The 16,345-nt window shown below is 43.2% G+C and overlaps 1 protein-coding gene across 2 annotated transcripts in view; it reads left to right on the forward strand.

Annotated features, from left to right (window-relative positions):
- The first annotated feature begins 5,813 nt into the window (after positions 1-5,813).
- CFLAR (CASP8 and FADD like apoptosis regulator) overlaps positions 5,814-16,345 on the forward strand; it is a 37,201-nt gene continuing 26,669 nt past the window's right edge. For both annotated transcript variants that reach the window (XR_010910165.1, XM_060783302.2), the window contains exons 1-2: positions 5,814-5,934; positions 15,396-15,509. The gene's annotated coding sequence lies outside the window, so the exon portion shown is untranslated. The remainder of the gene's footprint in view (positions 5,935-15,395; positions 15,510-16,345) is intronic.

A 16,345-nucleotide genomic window follows, 5' to 3' on the forward strand; every position in this document is an offset into this window, starting at 1 on the left:
ATCCATAGAGATTTGTTAGTACTCTTTAACTAGAATACTTTATTTACAAACTTTGTTATTTAAATATTTCAAAACACACATACACAGACACACCCAAATACATAAAGTTTGTGTAGTGTTTAAAAAAGAAGAAAATATGACAATGTAACTTAGTGAATTCTCACCCACACAATATTAATTTACTAACAGATGGAATTTAATTTTTAGATTTCTATGGCAATAATTAAAATTAGATAAAAGACATGTAAAGAACTAGAAGAGAAGATAGGAAGAACATCGGGCAGAATGGGAAGACATGATTACCAGTCTTGATGTTGGATGACAAGAGTGTGTTCTTTTCTGTTATAGAGGATATATTGAATTTTCAAAACTGTAGACAATGTGTATAATAGTACTTGAGATGAAGATATAGATGGAATAATTATAACAAATCTAAGACTTCTCTTCCCCGTCAATTCCTTTCCTCTTCCTCGGTGACATAGAAAAATCTTGATATAGTCCTAATTTACTACCCAGAGCTCTACTACCCTTCTTTTCTCTTGGTGTGATTTTTTTTTTTTAAAAAAAAAAAAGAACACTTGGGGGGAATCAATCACAGTTTATTAAAGTTTGTGGAAAGCAAGCAGTGATGACATCGGACGGAGTCCTGGATCACTCAGGAACAGATCTTAGCCAGACATTTTCTGAGCCTATCAGGGGCCAGTGCAGTAGACTTAAATAGCTGTCAACGATAATAAATATTGTATGTTTATTTATTATTTTATTTACTATATTTATATCCCGCCTTTCTCTACCCTGGGGGATTCAAGGCGGCTTACAGATAGACAATCATTCAATGCCTTAACAAAAATATACAATTAAACATTAAGATCAAGATTAAAATACATTAAAACATTTTAAAAACTTTACAATCACTATAAAACCACGCTATTCACAATCATAATCCAGATCGTTCCGTTACTTATTGCACATAATTCCTGTCCATCTATTACACAATAGTTCTTCCCCGAAGGCTTGATCCCATAGCCACATTTTCACACTCTTTCTGAAGGTCAGGAGGGAGGGGGCTGATCTAACATAGCTGGGGAGAGAGTTCCACAGCTGAGGGGCCACCACTGAGAAGGCCTTGTCTCTCATCCCCACCAGTACCTGCGAAGGGGGCGAGAGCAAGAGCAGGGCCTCCCTGGATGATCTTAATCTCCAAGATGGTTCATAGGGGGAGATCCATTTGGACAGGTAAGCTGGGCCAGAACCATTTAGGACTTTATAGGCTAAAGCCAGTACTTTGAATTGGCAGCCAGTGGAGCTGATGTAACAGGGGAGGGGGGTGCACTCCCTATACATTGCTTCAGTGAGCAATCTGGCTGCTGCCTGCTGGACCATTTGGAGCTTCTGAACAGTCTTCAAAGGCAACCCCATATAGAGCACGTTGCAGTAATCTATTCAAGATGTAACCAGAGCATGAACCACTGTGACCAAGTCTGACTTCCCAAGGTATGGGCACACCTGGCGCACAAGTTTTAATTGTGTGAATGCTCCGTTGGCCATCACCAAAACCTGGGGTTCCAGGCTCAGCAATGAATCCAGGAGAATTCCTAAGCTATGAACCCATGTCTTAATTGGGGAGATGGTGGTGGGATATTAAATAAAGTTGTTTATTATTATTATTATTATTCAGAGAGACTGTAACCCCATCCAATACAGGCTGTAACCCTATAACCTGTTCGGCTTTCCAACTGACCAGGAGTACCTCTGTCTTGTCTGGATTCAATTTCAATTTGTTTGTCCTCATCCAGACTGTCACAGGATCGGGACCTGAACAGCCTCCTTCACAGCAGGTGGAAAGGAGTTACAGAATTGAACGTCATCTGTGTACATATGACGTCCAACTCCAAAACTCCGGATGTTTGTATTGAGATATGTCAGTTCTTTGCAGTGCTGTCTTTGCTGACATCTTCTCTGGCCACTGAGAATAAAGCTTTTGACTTTGCCTTCAGCCCATCTGTGTCTTATCTGATTCTTTGGAAGCTTGGCACTCCGGGCCCCAAACCTGTGGTTTTAGTGGAGCTGAAATCACATAACACAGTTAAGTTAAAACAAATAATATGAAGTAAAAGTGACATGAGTTTAGCTGGAGACAGCTGCTTTATGTCTCAGAGCTTACCATTTCAATTTGTTAAGTGATCATCTGGACTTCGGACTAGGGAAATGGTTAATTATTTCTTATGTGTGTAAATATTTGCAATTAAGGTTGGAATGTTTGAGCAAGCAACATGGAGGAACCAAATTGCAATTAGCAGTTAAAGACTGTGTATGTGTGTGTGTGTGTGTATGTGTGTGTGTATGTATATGTGTGTTTGTGTGTGTGTGTTGATATTATTACAGTTTGAATCTTATTAAATGATTAGCAGTCCCCTGCCACGTGTTGCTGTGGCCTAGTCTGGTGATCTGGAAAATAAAGTAATGAGAAAGTGTTGGTTTCTAATATATGTAATTTCTTTATGCTTGTCGGTAAACAGTATTTGATTACGTTTTCTTGCCCTGGTGAAGGGACTTGGACTGGATGGCCTTAAGTATTTTCTATTGGTCATAGGGGTTGTGTTTGGGAAGTTTGCCCCAATTCTATCATTCAACAGGTTCAGAATGCTCTTTGATTGTAGGTGAATTATAAATCCTAGTAACTACAACTCCCAAATGTCAAGGTCTATTTCCCCCAAGCTCCATCTGTGTTCCTAGTTGGGCATATGGAATATCTGTGCCAAGTTTGGTCCAGATCCATCATTGTTTGGGTCCACGGTGCTTTCTGGATGTAGGTGTACTACAACTCCCAAACTCAAGGTCAATGCCCACCAAACCCTTCAAGTATTTTCTGTTGGTCATGGGAGTCCTGTGTGCCACATTTTGTTCAACTCCAAAATTGGTGGAGTTCAGAGTGCTCTTTGATTGTAGGTTAACTATAAATCCCAGCAACTATAACTCCCAAATTACAAACTCAATTTTTTGAATGATGATCACTCCTTGGGTTAGTAGGTGTTTTGTGGCCAAATTTGGTGGCAATTTGTCCAGTGATTTTTGAGTTATGTTAATCTCACAAACGAACATTACATTTTTATTTATATAGATGACTTATATTACAATATACATATGCCTTATATTACATAAATGGAATATATGTTTAGAAAGCAAAAGGTTTGTCTCATGTCTTTAAACACAAACAAAAATAGAATATAACTTTCAAACCACATACATGGCTATTTTATTACTACCCCCAATTATTTTTTCCATCCTTTCCTGTCTTTTCGCTACCCTCACTTTTTTAATATGCATTTTATGTTTACTTTATTTGGAAATGTTAAATCAAAAAAATATTTGGAAACATGTATCAATTATTTTGGATGCAGCAAAGCAAAGACATGAAAACTACTTGCTTGGAATTTGTACTGGAAGACGAAGAGATTCCCAGAAAGGCCATCCTGCTTAATTCTGACCAGACAGTTTGAAACCACTTTGGACTGCCATGACTAAGTTGATTTTTTTCTCTAGTGTGATGAAGATTGCTGTTGTTGTTCATTCGTTCAGTTGTTTCCAACTCTTCGTGACCTCATGGACCAGCCTGCGCGATAGTTCCCTGTCGGCTGTCACCACCCCCAGCTCACTTCAAGTGATGCCATCCGCAGGGATACCAAGGTGCTTGTTTATAAAGCTATTGTCCTCCCAACCCTGCTATACGCTTGCGAGACGTGGACAGTCTACAGATGTCACATGCAACTCCTGGAATGATTCCATCAGCGTTGCCTCTGGAAAATCCTGCAAATCTCTTGGGAAGACAAGCATACAAATGTCAGCGTGCTGGAAGATGCAAAGACCACTAGCATTGAAGCGATGGTCCTCCGCCATCAGCTCCGCTGGACCGGCCACGTTGTCCAGATGCCCGACCACCGTCTCCCAAAGCAGTTGCTCTTCTCTGAACTCAAGAATGGAAAAGGGAAAGTTGGTGGGCAGGAAAAGAGATTGAAAGATGGGCTCAAAGCCAACCTTAAATCCTCTGGCATAGACACTGAGAACTGAAGCTCTGGCCCTTGAGCGCTCCAGCTGGAGGTCAGCTGTGACCAGCAGTGCTGTAGAATTTGAAGAGGCATGAATGAAGGGCGAAAGAGAGAAACGTGCCAGGAGGAAGACGCGTGAAGCCAACCCTGACCGGGACCGCCTTCCACCTGGAAACCAATGCCCTCACTGTGGGAGAAGATGCAGATCAAGAATAGGGCTCCACAATCACCTACGAACCCACTGCCAGGACACTGACCTTGGAGGACCATCATCCTCGGACTATGAGGGATTGCCTAAGTAAGTAAAGCCATCCATCCATCTTGCCCTTGGTTGGCCCCTCCTCCTTTTTCCTTCCATTTTCCCCAGCATCATTGTCTTCTCCAAGCTTTCCTGTCTTCTCATTATGTGGCCAAGTACTTCATCTTTGTCTCTAGTATCCTTCCCTCCAATGAGCACTCGGGCTGTATTTCCTGAAGACTGGTTGGATCTTCTCGCTGTCCAAGGCACTCTTAGGATTTTCCTCCAAAACCACAGTTCAAAAGCATCTATCTTCCTTCGCTCAGCCTTCCCTAAGGTCCAGCTCTCACATCTGTAGGTGACTATGTGGAATATCATTGCTTTAACAATGCGGATCTTGGTTGCCATTGGTTAACAATGCGGATCTTGGTGATGTCTCTAATCTTTACTATTTTATCGAGATTGGTCATTGCTCTCCTCCCAAGATTTCCTGGCTGCAGTCTGCGTCTGCAGTAATCTCTGCACCTAGAAATACAAAGTCTGTCATGGCCTCCACGTTTGTGATGAAGATCCTGCCTGGAAAACTCACAGCAACCCAGTGCATCTTCTATTCACACTGTAGAGCAGCGTTTCTCAACCTGGGGGCCGGGACCCCCATGGGGGTCACGAGGGGGTGTCAGAGGGGTTGCCAAAGACTATCAGAAAACATAATATTTTCTGTTGGTCATGCGGGTTCTGTGTGGAAAATTTGGTCTAATTCTATTGTTGGTGGGGTTCAGAATGCTATTTTGTTGTGGGTAAACTATAAATCCCAACCACTACAACTCCCAAATGGCAAGGTCTATTTTCTCCAAACTTTACCAGTGTTCACATTTGGGCATATTGAGTATTTGTACCAAGTTTGATCCAGATCCATCATTGTTTGAGTCCACAATGTTCTCTGGATGTAGATGAACAATAAATCCAAAACTCAAGGTCACTGCCCACTAAACCCTTCCAGTATTTTCTGTTGGTCATGGGAGTTCTTTGTGTCAAGTTTGACTCAATTCCATTGCTGGTAGAATTCAAAATGCTCTTTGATTGTAGGTGGACTATAAATCCCAGCAACTACAACTCCCAAATGACAAAATCAGTCCCTCCTCAACCCCACCAGTATTAAAATTTGGGTATATTGGATATTTGTGCCAAATTTGGTCCAGTGAATGAAAATACATCCTGCATACCAGATATTTACATTATGATTCATAACAGCAGCGAAATGATAGTTATGAATTAGCAACAAAAATAATTTTATGGTTGGGGGTCACCATAACATGAGGAAGTGTATTAAGGGGTCGTGGCATTAGGAAGGTTGAGAACCACTGACCTAGAGCTTCTATTCAACCATCTCAAAGCTCCCTGCTTGAGCAGTAATGGCACGATCATCAGTACTGAAGAGTGTAGAAGGCGGGCGCCCCTTGTGGCTAGTGGCGGAATTGCATCCCCTCTTTGCAGCTCTCTCCTCCTCCTCCTCCTCCTCCTCCTCCTCCTCCTCCTCCTCCCCTTCTTCCTCGTCCAGGCCTCTTTCTCGGAAAGCGAAAGCCTCCCTCCCGCGTCACTGGCCAAACTGCGAGGGGTGCTGCCATCTTGAGAGGGACGATCGGGTTGCCTGTGAGTAGCAGCTGATTCTCTAGAAGGAGAGAGAGAGGGAGAGAGAGGGAGAGAAAGAAGGAACGAGGGGAAGGAGGAGAGGATCAAGCGGATGTGTGTGTGTGTGTGTGTCCTTCCTTCCTCCTTCATGGGAAGAGAGCGGGGCGAAAGAACAGATCGAGCCCCTCCTTTTTGATCCTTCGAAGAAAGGCACTTTATTTTCAAACTGGAGTGACTCAACATTGTTGCACTTTGACCCCAGTTCGAACTGCCAGGCGATCGCCTTGGCGAGGCACAGGCGATCTTTGGCAGAGAAGGCTCCAGGCTTTGTCAAACTACAGTTCCCAGCATTGACTTCCGGGGAGAGCGGCCTCCACATTGTTTTGCGGAACAACACCACGGATCCTGGGAGATGTAGTTTTTCCAAATTCAGTGCCTTTTCTCTTTACTCCCAGGAATTCACAGCAGTGAGCCCTGGCAATTCAAGTGTGGCCAAACTGTGTCAAGACTATTGATTGACATTATTAAATACATTAATAATTACAATTATTAATAATCTATTAATGCCACATTAATGAACATTATTAGTTATTGATACATTAGAATCATAGAGTTGGAAGAGGCCTCATGGAAGAGGCATCCAGTCCAACCCCCTGCCAAAAAGCAGGAATATTGCATTAAAAGCACCCCCGACAGATGGCCATCCAGCCATCCAAAGAAGGAGCCTCCACTGCATTCCGGGGCAGAGAGTTCCACAGCTGAATGGCTCTCACAGTAGAATCATAGAGTTGGATGAACCCTCATGGGCCATCCAGTCCAACCCCCTGCCCTTAAAAGACTCCAAAGAAGGAGCCTCCACCACACTCAGGGGCAGAGAGTTCCACTGCTGAACGGCTCTCACAGTAGAATCATAGAGTTGGATGAGCCCTCATGGGCCATCCAGTCTAACCCCCTGCCAAAAAGCAGGAATATGGCATTCAAAGCACCCCTGACAGATGGCCATCCAGCCTCCCCTTAAAAGACTCCAAAGAAGGAGCCTCCACCACCCTCCAGGGCAGAGAGTTCCACTGCTGAACGGCTCTCACAGTAGAATCATAGAGTTGGAAGAGACTTCATGGGCCATCCAGTCTAACCCCCTGCCAAAAAGCAGGAATATGGCATTCAAAGCACCCCTGACAGATGGCCATCCAGCCTCCCCTTAAAAGACTCCAAAGAAGGAGCCTCCACCACCCTCCAGGGCAGAGAGTTCCACTGCTGAACGGCTCTCACAGTAGAATCATAGAGTTGGAAGAGACCTCATGGGCCATCCAGTCTAACCCCCTGCCAAAAAGCAGGAATATGGCATTCAAAGCACCCCTGACAGATGGCCATCCAGCCTCCCCTTAAAAGACTCCAAAGAAGGAGCCTCCACCACCCTCCAGGGCAGAGAGTTCCACTGCTGAAGGGCTCTCACAGTAGAATCATAGAGTTGGAAGAGACCTCATGGGCCATCCAGTCTAACCCCCTGCCAAAAAGCAGGAATATGGCATTCAAAGCACCCCTGACAGATGGCCATCCAGCCTCCCCTTAAAACACTCCAAAGAAGGAGCCTCCACCACCCTCCAGGGCAGAGAGTTCCACTGCTGAACGGCTCTCACAGTAGAATCATAGAGTTGGAAGAGACCTCATGGGCCATCCAGTCCAACCCCTTTCTGCCAGAAAGCAGGAATATTGCATTCAAAGTACCCCTGACAGATGGCCATCCAGCCCCTGTTTAAAAGCTTCCAAAGAAGGAGCCTCCAACACTCTCCGGGGCAGAGAGTTCCACTGCTGAACGGCTCTCACAGTCAGGAAGTTCTTCCTCATGTTCAGATGGAATCTCTTTTAATATTAATAATTACAAGTAATAATCTATTAATTCTTCGTTATTAGTTTATTAGTTATTAATACATTATTAATCTTTAATCTTATATAAATAAAAATATAATGTTCATTTGTGGGATTAACATAACTCAAAAACCACTGGACGAATTGACACCAAATGCGGACAGAAGACACCTATCAGGCCAATGAGTGACCATCACTCATAAAAACACTGCAAAACACAGCAGAAGAGATTTAAAAAGCCAAAAAAAGAAAAAAATACATTACAACGCATGCGCAAAACCACACACACATATATACACAAAAATATGCACAAACAAAACACATATACACAGACTAGGCCACAGCAACACGTGGCAGGGGACGGCTAGTTATTAATACTACAACAATGCTTGTCTTGCTTCAGTGCAAAAAGGGCTCAGCTCAGCGGCCCCTTTAAGGCGCAACTTATTTTGGAAAGACTTTTCCGGCACGCGGAAGTGGCTTCCCGAGGAGGGCAAGAAGCTGCGCGCGCATCCAAGCACGCGCGGGCGGGGCTTTTGTTGTGGTTTCCCTCGCGCCGTGTTGTTTCCTCATTGTGGAGTTCTTAGTCAAAGGCGTTTTGTGGTCGCTGAGATCACGAGGGAAACTGAGTTGTTTTCCGTCTCTCTCTGAGGGAAAAAAACAGCCCTAAAGGACAAAAAGGGAGGCTTTTAAGGCGTGGGAGGTGAGACTAGGCCTGGTCACGCAGTTTCCCAGTCACAGCTGTGAATTCAAAGACAGCCATCTTATTTTTAGCACTTTGGCCCTATCTCCACTGCTATATACAATCCAGATTATCTGCTTAGAACAGGATTCTACTGCAGTGTAAACTCATAATCCAGTTCAGTGGTTCTCAGCTTGTGGGTCCCCAGATGTTTTAGCCTTCAACTCCCAGAAATCCTAACAGCTGGTAAACTGGCTAGGATTTCTGAGAGTTGTAGGCCAAAAACATCTGGGGACCCCAGGTTGAGAACCACTGGATTATCTGATTTTATTTATTTATTTACATCACTTATATCCCGCCCATATCAGCCCGCAGGCGACAATACAAAAGCAAAAACAATTAAGTGCATTTAGACAAAAAAGAGTGCAATAACAATTTAAAAAGAGCTATATCTTCTCATTCCAATCCTCGTCCATTTCATCGTCTTGGCCGTTCCTGGGTCATTCTCCATCTCAAGCTTGACTTATCTATTCCGGGGTTCCGAATGCCTGCTCAAAGAGACAGCTTTTCACTCTCTTACAAAAGGTCAGGAGGGAGGGGGCTGATCTAATATCCCTAGGCAGGGAGTTCCACAGCCGAGGGGCCACCACAGAGAAGGCCCTGTCTCTCGTCCCCGCCAAGCGTGCTTGCGAAGCAGACGGGATCGAGAGCAGGGCCTCCTCAGATGATCTTAACTTCCTGGAGGGTTCGTAGGAAGAGATGCGTTCGGATAGGTAGGCTGGGCCAGAACCGTTTAGGGCTTTATAGGCTAAAGCCAGCAAACTGGCAGCCAGTGGAGCTGGCGCAGCAGAGGAGTTGTGTGCTCCCTGAGCGCCGCTCCTGTTAGCAACCTGGCTGCTGCACGCTGGATTATATAGCAGGTTAGTTAGAAAGGGCCTGAGACATGTTGGGAAACACTGCATTTAATGCAGTTTGACCCCCTCTTGAACTGCCAGGGTTCAGTGCTATGGAATCCTGGGAGCTGTCGTTTTACAAGGTCTTTTTGCCTTCTCTGTCAAAGAGTGCTGTTTGTGTGTGTCAGATGTGGATTGAGAATATACTACAAGTCAGAATTTGCTGTCCGCAAGGATGTTGCCCAAGGGACTCCTGGATGTGTTACCATTCTGAAGGAGGCAACCATTTTGGAGGAGGCTTCTCTCATGTCCCCGGATGAGAAGATGGAGCTGACAGACAGGAAATCACCCTTTCGACAGATCTGAACCGTCAACCTTCAGATCAGCAGTTCAGCTGGCACAAGCGTTTAACCCAGTGGTTCTCAACCTGTGGGTCCCCAGATGTTTTGGTCTTCAACTCCCAGAAATCCTAACATCTAGTAAACTGGCTGGGATTTCTGGGAGTTGTAGGCCAAAACACCTGGGGACCCACAGGTTGAGAACCACTGGTTTAACCTATTGCGCCATCACGGCTCCTCACTCCCATGATTCCATACCATTGAGTCATGGCAGTTAGTGGGGTCAGATTGCATTCATTCTACAGCAGGCATGGACGAATTTTGGCCCTTCAGGTGTTTTCGACTTCAACTCACACAATTCCTAACAGCTAGTAGGGAAAAGAATAATTCAGGCAGAAGATTAAACATCTGGAAAGCTGCGAGAATTCTTGAAAAATGGGAGAAAAATATAATATTTAATTTAAAAAACTCCCTGTGGAATGGACTGGGAGCCAAACCTTTCCCCCTTTTTCCCATCTTTATCAACCCACCCTATCCCCCAACCCACCCACCCCCCCAGTTCCCAGCAATCCCCCATCCCCTCTTTTACGTATAACTGTAAAATTCTTGAAATAAAGATAATTAATTAAAAAAAGGAATTGTGGAATTGAAGTCCAAAACACCCAGAGGGGTTTGCCCATGCCTGTTCTACAGTGTAGGGCCGTGCTAGACAGGCCCTATATCCCAGGATCTGATCCCAGGTTTTCTGCTTTAAATTGGATTATATGAGTCCACACCGCCAGATAATCTGGGATAAACAGAAAACCTGGGATCAAATCCTGGTGTATAAGGCCTGTCTGGAAGCGCCTGTAGATGCACTCTGTCTCATTGTGAGTCACAATGAGTTACTTCCCATTAAGGTTTTTCTTGAGAGTTTCCCTGACGGGGATAATGATAAATCCCAGCCATGGCCTCATCACTATGTAACCATATTTGAATTTTTTTTCTGTTCCTGGTTTGAAAGTGTTATTTCCTGTTTAATTGTTCCATACTTATTTTGAAAGTAGTTGTTCTACTCCAGAAACTTCGTTTTGTGTCTGCCACAAAGTAGATTGGATTGGTTGAGATTCAGTGAGATATTCATTGAAAAACTAAAGGAAAAACTATAACAGGATCTGGGTTGTTGTAGGTTTTCCGGGCTATATGGCCATGTTCTAGAGGCATTTTCTCCTGACATTTCGCCTGCATCTATGGCAGGCATCCTCAGAGGTAGTGAGGTAGTGAAAGCCTTCAACTATACATATAACAGGATCTCGCAAAAAACATTTTTTTTGCAGTGTAATAAACTTTTGCCATGTTTTTAAATGATTGAACCAATTAGAAAATGACCTTTATAACACAGGAACAAAAATCATGTTACGTAGTACTATCAGCAGAAGGGAGGAAATAAGTGGAAAACCCCAGCAAGGATCTTTTCTTTTGTTCCCTTTTTCTTGTGGGTGCCACTTGAAAGAAAGAGGAGGAGGAGGAGGAACAGCAGTTTCAGGAAATTAAAAACAAACAAACAGATTCTTGTTTACACATGGAAACCAGGAAACTGAGCAGCTCCTTCCTCTTTGAAAATGAAGGCTTGCTGCTTTAACATAAAAGGGGGTCCTAACGCATCTAGGCTTCAAGGGAGCCATTTAGGGTTTTTAAAAAGATTATATTATTTACCAATCTGTCTTGAAAGCAAATTACTTGGCAAGTCAGAGATTGCTGGCTCTACACTGTAGAATGGATGTGGTTTGACCCCACTTTTAAGTGCCATGACCCAGTGCTATGGTCTCCTAGGAGTTGTTAGTTTGGTGAGGCAACAGCACTCTTTGGGAAAACTACTAGGGCTGGGCAACCACGGAAAAATTTGTTTCTAAAACCGATTCGTTTTTTGGGGGGGTTTGCGTTTCGATTTTTAAAAGAATTCCGAAATTTTTCTTTTAAAAAGTTCGATATTTACGAAATTTCGTAAAATTGCAAAACAATACGAAACAATTACAAAACAATTACGAATCGATTCGTTAATGGCGGATGCGACCGCGCAATACGCTAAAAAACCTCCAAATGGGACAGGGGGAACTTCTGAAGCTTCCCTCTCCCTCTGTTGTTGACTGTTGGTGTGATATTTATAATTTTTTTTTCACTGATTAAACAAACAACAACTATAAAACTTGCCCCAGACATGCGGAAATAATAACGAAACAATTTCAAAACGATAACGAAACGAATACAAAACGAATTCGAAACAATTACGAAACGAATTTAAAAATTCGTTTCGTTTTTTAGTTGCTCCTGAATGGTTCGTTATCGCTTCGTTATAAAAAAAATAACGAATTTTTAACGAATTACGAAATTACGAAATGAAACCGCCCAGCCCTAAAAACTACAACTCTCATGATTTCATAGCATTGAGTGGTTGCAAACTGCACTCCAGGATTGTTGTGTGTTTCCCATTTATGTCAAGAGGTTGTTTTCTTTTCACAACTTGTTTAGCGTGAGTATCTTTTTGCAGAGAGAGTGACTTGACCAAAGGCACCCAGAGTATTTCCATGACTGAGCAGAAATTTGAACCCTGGTCTACACAGTGGTAGAACACATCTACACCAGGCATGGACAAACTTTGGCCCTCTAGGTGTTTTGAACATCTACATTATAGAATTAATGCAGCTTGAACCCACTTTAACTGCCATGGCTCAGTTCAATGGGATTCTAAGAGTTGTATTTTTCCAAAGTCTTTAGCCTTCTCTGCCAAAGTGTGCTGGAGCCTCACCAAACTACAACTCTTGTGATTCCATCGCATTGAGCCATGGCAGCTCAAGTGGTGCTAAACTGAACTGATTCTACAGTGTAGATGTTCCCATAGTCTAATGCTCGAACTACTACACCGCACTCCCTTGGTATTTTAAGAACGGATGAGAAATGTTTCAGATTGCTTGATAAACTAATTTTGCAAGTTACCTATAAAGGACACATTTTGAGGCATGAGAAAGATGACAGCTGTTTTTGTGTTTCCATATTTGTTTGTTTGTTTGTTTGTTTACTGTACTTATACCCTGCTCTTCTCACCCCCGAAGGGGACCCAGGGCGACTTATAAACTATGACAATATTTCAATACCATATTCAGACAATAACGATATCAGTAAAACGCAATATTATAAAACTAAAAACATACATATTAAAATAGTCATTCAAATTATTAAAACATATCAAGCATATCAAAAGCCTAGTGCCAAATGAGCTTTGTAAACATTGAGGCGTTCTTCTATCATACTTACGGGCCATATTAATCCCCAAAGGCTTGCTTAAATAGCCAGGTCTTAAGATACTTCCTGATACTTAAGAGTGAGGGGGCTGTTCTGATGTCACCGGGGAGGGAGTTCCACAGCCGTGGGGCCACCACTGAGAAGATCCCCAGTGTGGCCTTTCCTGCTTCCCTCAGCAGCGGCCTCCCCGCGCCATACTGCCTGCACCGCCATTGTAGCCGCCCCGGAGGACTAGCTCCTCTCCCTGCTTTTTCTTCCTGTTTTTTTAATTTCCCTGGCAGCATCTATTCAAGAAGAAATCTGAGGCTATACAGTTCCTCTAGAAAGCCTTGTCTTGAGTTGGTTGAGTTCAGAACATCACAGTGAGTTCCCATTATAAGCAGGAGCAGCTCAAAGACAATACAGACCTTCTGTAGCCTCCATGTTTACTCTGACAATTCGAAACCAAGCATTCTGGGTGGTCCCTTTCACCAAAAGCAAGAGAAAGAAATTAAGGCTTTTTCTTGGTGCTCTTCAATTGAGGGAGATATTAGCCCAGAATATCAGGTTCAGACCCAAAATGCAACTGCAAGGCTTGTGGTTTGTTGGCCTTCTCTTGCTTGCAGCGGAAGTATCTGGGGACTGGGCATTAGTGTGCTTCCTCTTTCATAAGATACAAGAATTCTAGCTACATGACATCCAAACATAACCAGCGACTCACAATGCAACAAAACATAGGATGATGATAATTTTAAGTCTTACCTGTCCCTCCTTGTGGCTCAAGGCTGTACTTCTGAATAATACCATACTGTTCAGCTTCCTTCTCCATTTAATTCTGGAAGTAGTGCCCCCCCCCCCCCATGGCTTTGGCCCACTTGTAAGTTTAATGTAACATGTACACCCACTTCTTTCCTGAGTTATGTTGCACAGGTTGCATAAACACCGAGAATTTACCTGTTTTTATTGAACCTCACACACCATCCAGTTTTTTTGTTTTTTTTTTTGCAATGTGACCAGTACACATTTTGCCCTGTTTCTGGGTATATTTGACCTGCTCATTCAAAAAATGGTACCTGTTTCCCCCCATGATCTCTAGTTTTTGAGATACAGAACATATGCTGGGTTGTTGTAGGTTTTTTAGGCTATATGGTCATGTTCTAGAGGCATTATCTTCTGACCTTTCACCTGCATCTATGGCGAGCTCCTCAGAGGTAGTGAGGATGCTTGCCATAGATGCAGGCGAAACATCAGGAGAGAATGCCTCTAGAACATGGCCATACAGCCTGAAAAAACCTACAACAACCCAGTGATTCCGGCCATGAAAGCCTTCGACAATACATAGAACATATGCTTTCTACTAGGCACTATCTGCTCACCCATAGAAAATCATGATAACCATATTTAAGAAACCAGAGTTGATTCGGTCTATTCAATGCAAAATCAGGACTCCCGATAAACGAAGGAACAAGCCTAAAAACCAAAATGCCAAGAATTCATTTTGTTGAGCTGTATTTTTTATGATTGCTCAAGGTCCTCCAGTGCGACTCTGTGGTCACCTCTCCGGCAGACTAGTCCTAGTGGACCTAGGGATTCCTAGAGAGATGTTCTTTAAGGTAAAAATAGCATCTTTAATTCATGTTATTTTCACTTCCCCATTTGCTGAGGTTATGGGAGGATCTGTGGCCATAACCTCAGCAAATGTGGAGGGATCATTGTAATTGTTTTCTGTATTCAGAGTGGCATTGGCCCCAGGAAAGGTATCAACAGACTGGGAACTACTTCCAAAGTTTACTGAAGATCCAGGAACCTCTGAAACCAAGTAGTTACCAAACTTCCCAGTGAGGACTAAACGTGTTTAGTGACTACAAAATCTGACTAGCTAATGAAAGAAGGAGAAACATTAATCCATGTAGAAGGTGGAAAGGATAGATTAATGTTCTGGCTGGCAAGCTGTAAGGTTTTGTTCTTGAAGAGTTTGAGGAGTTGATGTGGCGTATTGGTTTGAGTGTTGGACTGTGACTCGAGACTAGGGACTGAATCTTCACTTGGCCTTGAAAACCCACTGCGTGATAACTTTGAGGAATCATGCACTCACTCTTAGCCTTAGGAAACCCTGTGATATGGTCTTCAGAGGGTTGCCAGAAGTGGCCTTGAAAAGACACACAACAGCATACTTTTATCTTCTTTGTCTCATAGCCTACATCTCCTTATCTCATACTACTTATCTACTGGTAGTTTGCAGTACCCTTGTCTGATAGTTTTCAGTACAGGATCATCTAGATCCAGTAGATGATCTTTGGCTTGCCATATGCATCCAAGAGTGTGCTCTGTGGCATCTGTGGAATGAGAGGAATGTGGGAGTCTTCACTGAGGCATATCCTGTCGGAGTCTGTTAATGTTTGGGTTTTGAACATTCCTTTTTTTCTGTTCTTCTTGATCCCACAGGGACTGAGTCTCAGGATTGAAAACTTTATCTGGATAGTAGATGGAACTATCTACTATCCAAATAAAGAATAGAAGGAGCCACTGGATCTATGGAAGGGAAAGTTCATTCTCCAGGTAAGCTTCATTTGAACATGGTCAAATGAACATGGTCATTTTTTTTCAGTATTTGGAATAAGAATTATATACAGTGGTCCCTCACTTATCACGGGTGTTATGTTCCTGGACCACCCATAATAAAATTCTGCGATGTAGGGACGCCCCCTCACTTTCCCCTCACCCTCCTTACCATCTTTTTCCTCCTCCTCTTCGTTGCCTGGGTCTCTTGCTGCGACGCTGCAAGGAGCCCAAGCAGCAAGAGGCCCCAGGTAGCAAAGAGGAGGAGGAAGAAGATGGTAAAGAGGGTGAGGGGGTGGCTCTTCTTCCCCCCTTGCTCTCCTTACCATCTTCTTTCTCCTCTTCGCTGCCTGGGCCTCTTGCTGCAACGCTGCATTGGGCGACTTTCTTTTGAATGTACGGTACTTTTGGACAAATAGTTTTAGTTGTAGTTTGATATTAATGGATTGTGATTGTCTTATCATTTAAACAAATATGAACATTTCCAAGGAAGGTTCTACTCTGAAAGTCTATCTAAAATATTTTAAATGATTTCAAATAAATCAGTTTCCCCACGTGGTCACTGCGATTTACACATATATGGTAATATCTGGCTCTCGCGATGTAATAGTAATAGTAATATGTATATGATACATATTCTCAGTATGTGTCATATACATGGAAAATATTTTCTAAGTCATATATAGCTTTAGTGAAAGAGCACCTTTGTGTGGGAACAGCTGACAGCATGTGATTTCTCATTTTTTACTGTGTTCTTTTCACTGTGTACATTTGGCTCGCGTCAGTTTCATTTCCCCATTGGCACTTAAGAGAGCTTTTCTACAAAGTGTAGATTC

Source organism: Anolis sagrei, chromosome 1 (assembly GCF_037176765.1).
Source record: "Anolis sagrei isolate rAnoSag1 chromosome 1, rAnoSag1.mat, whole genome shotgun sequence".
Taxonomy (NCBI): Eukaryota; Metazoa; Chordata; class Lepidosauria; order Squamata; family Dactyloidae; genus Anolis; species Anolis sagrei.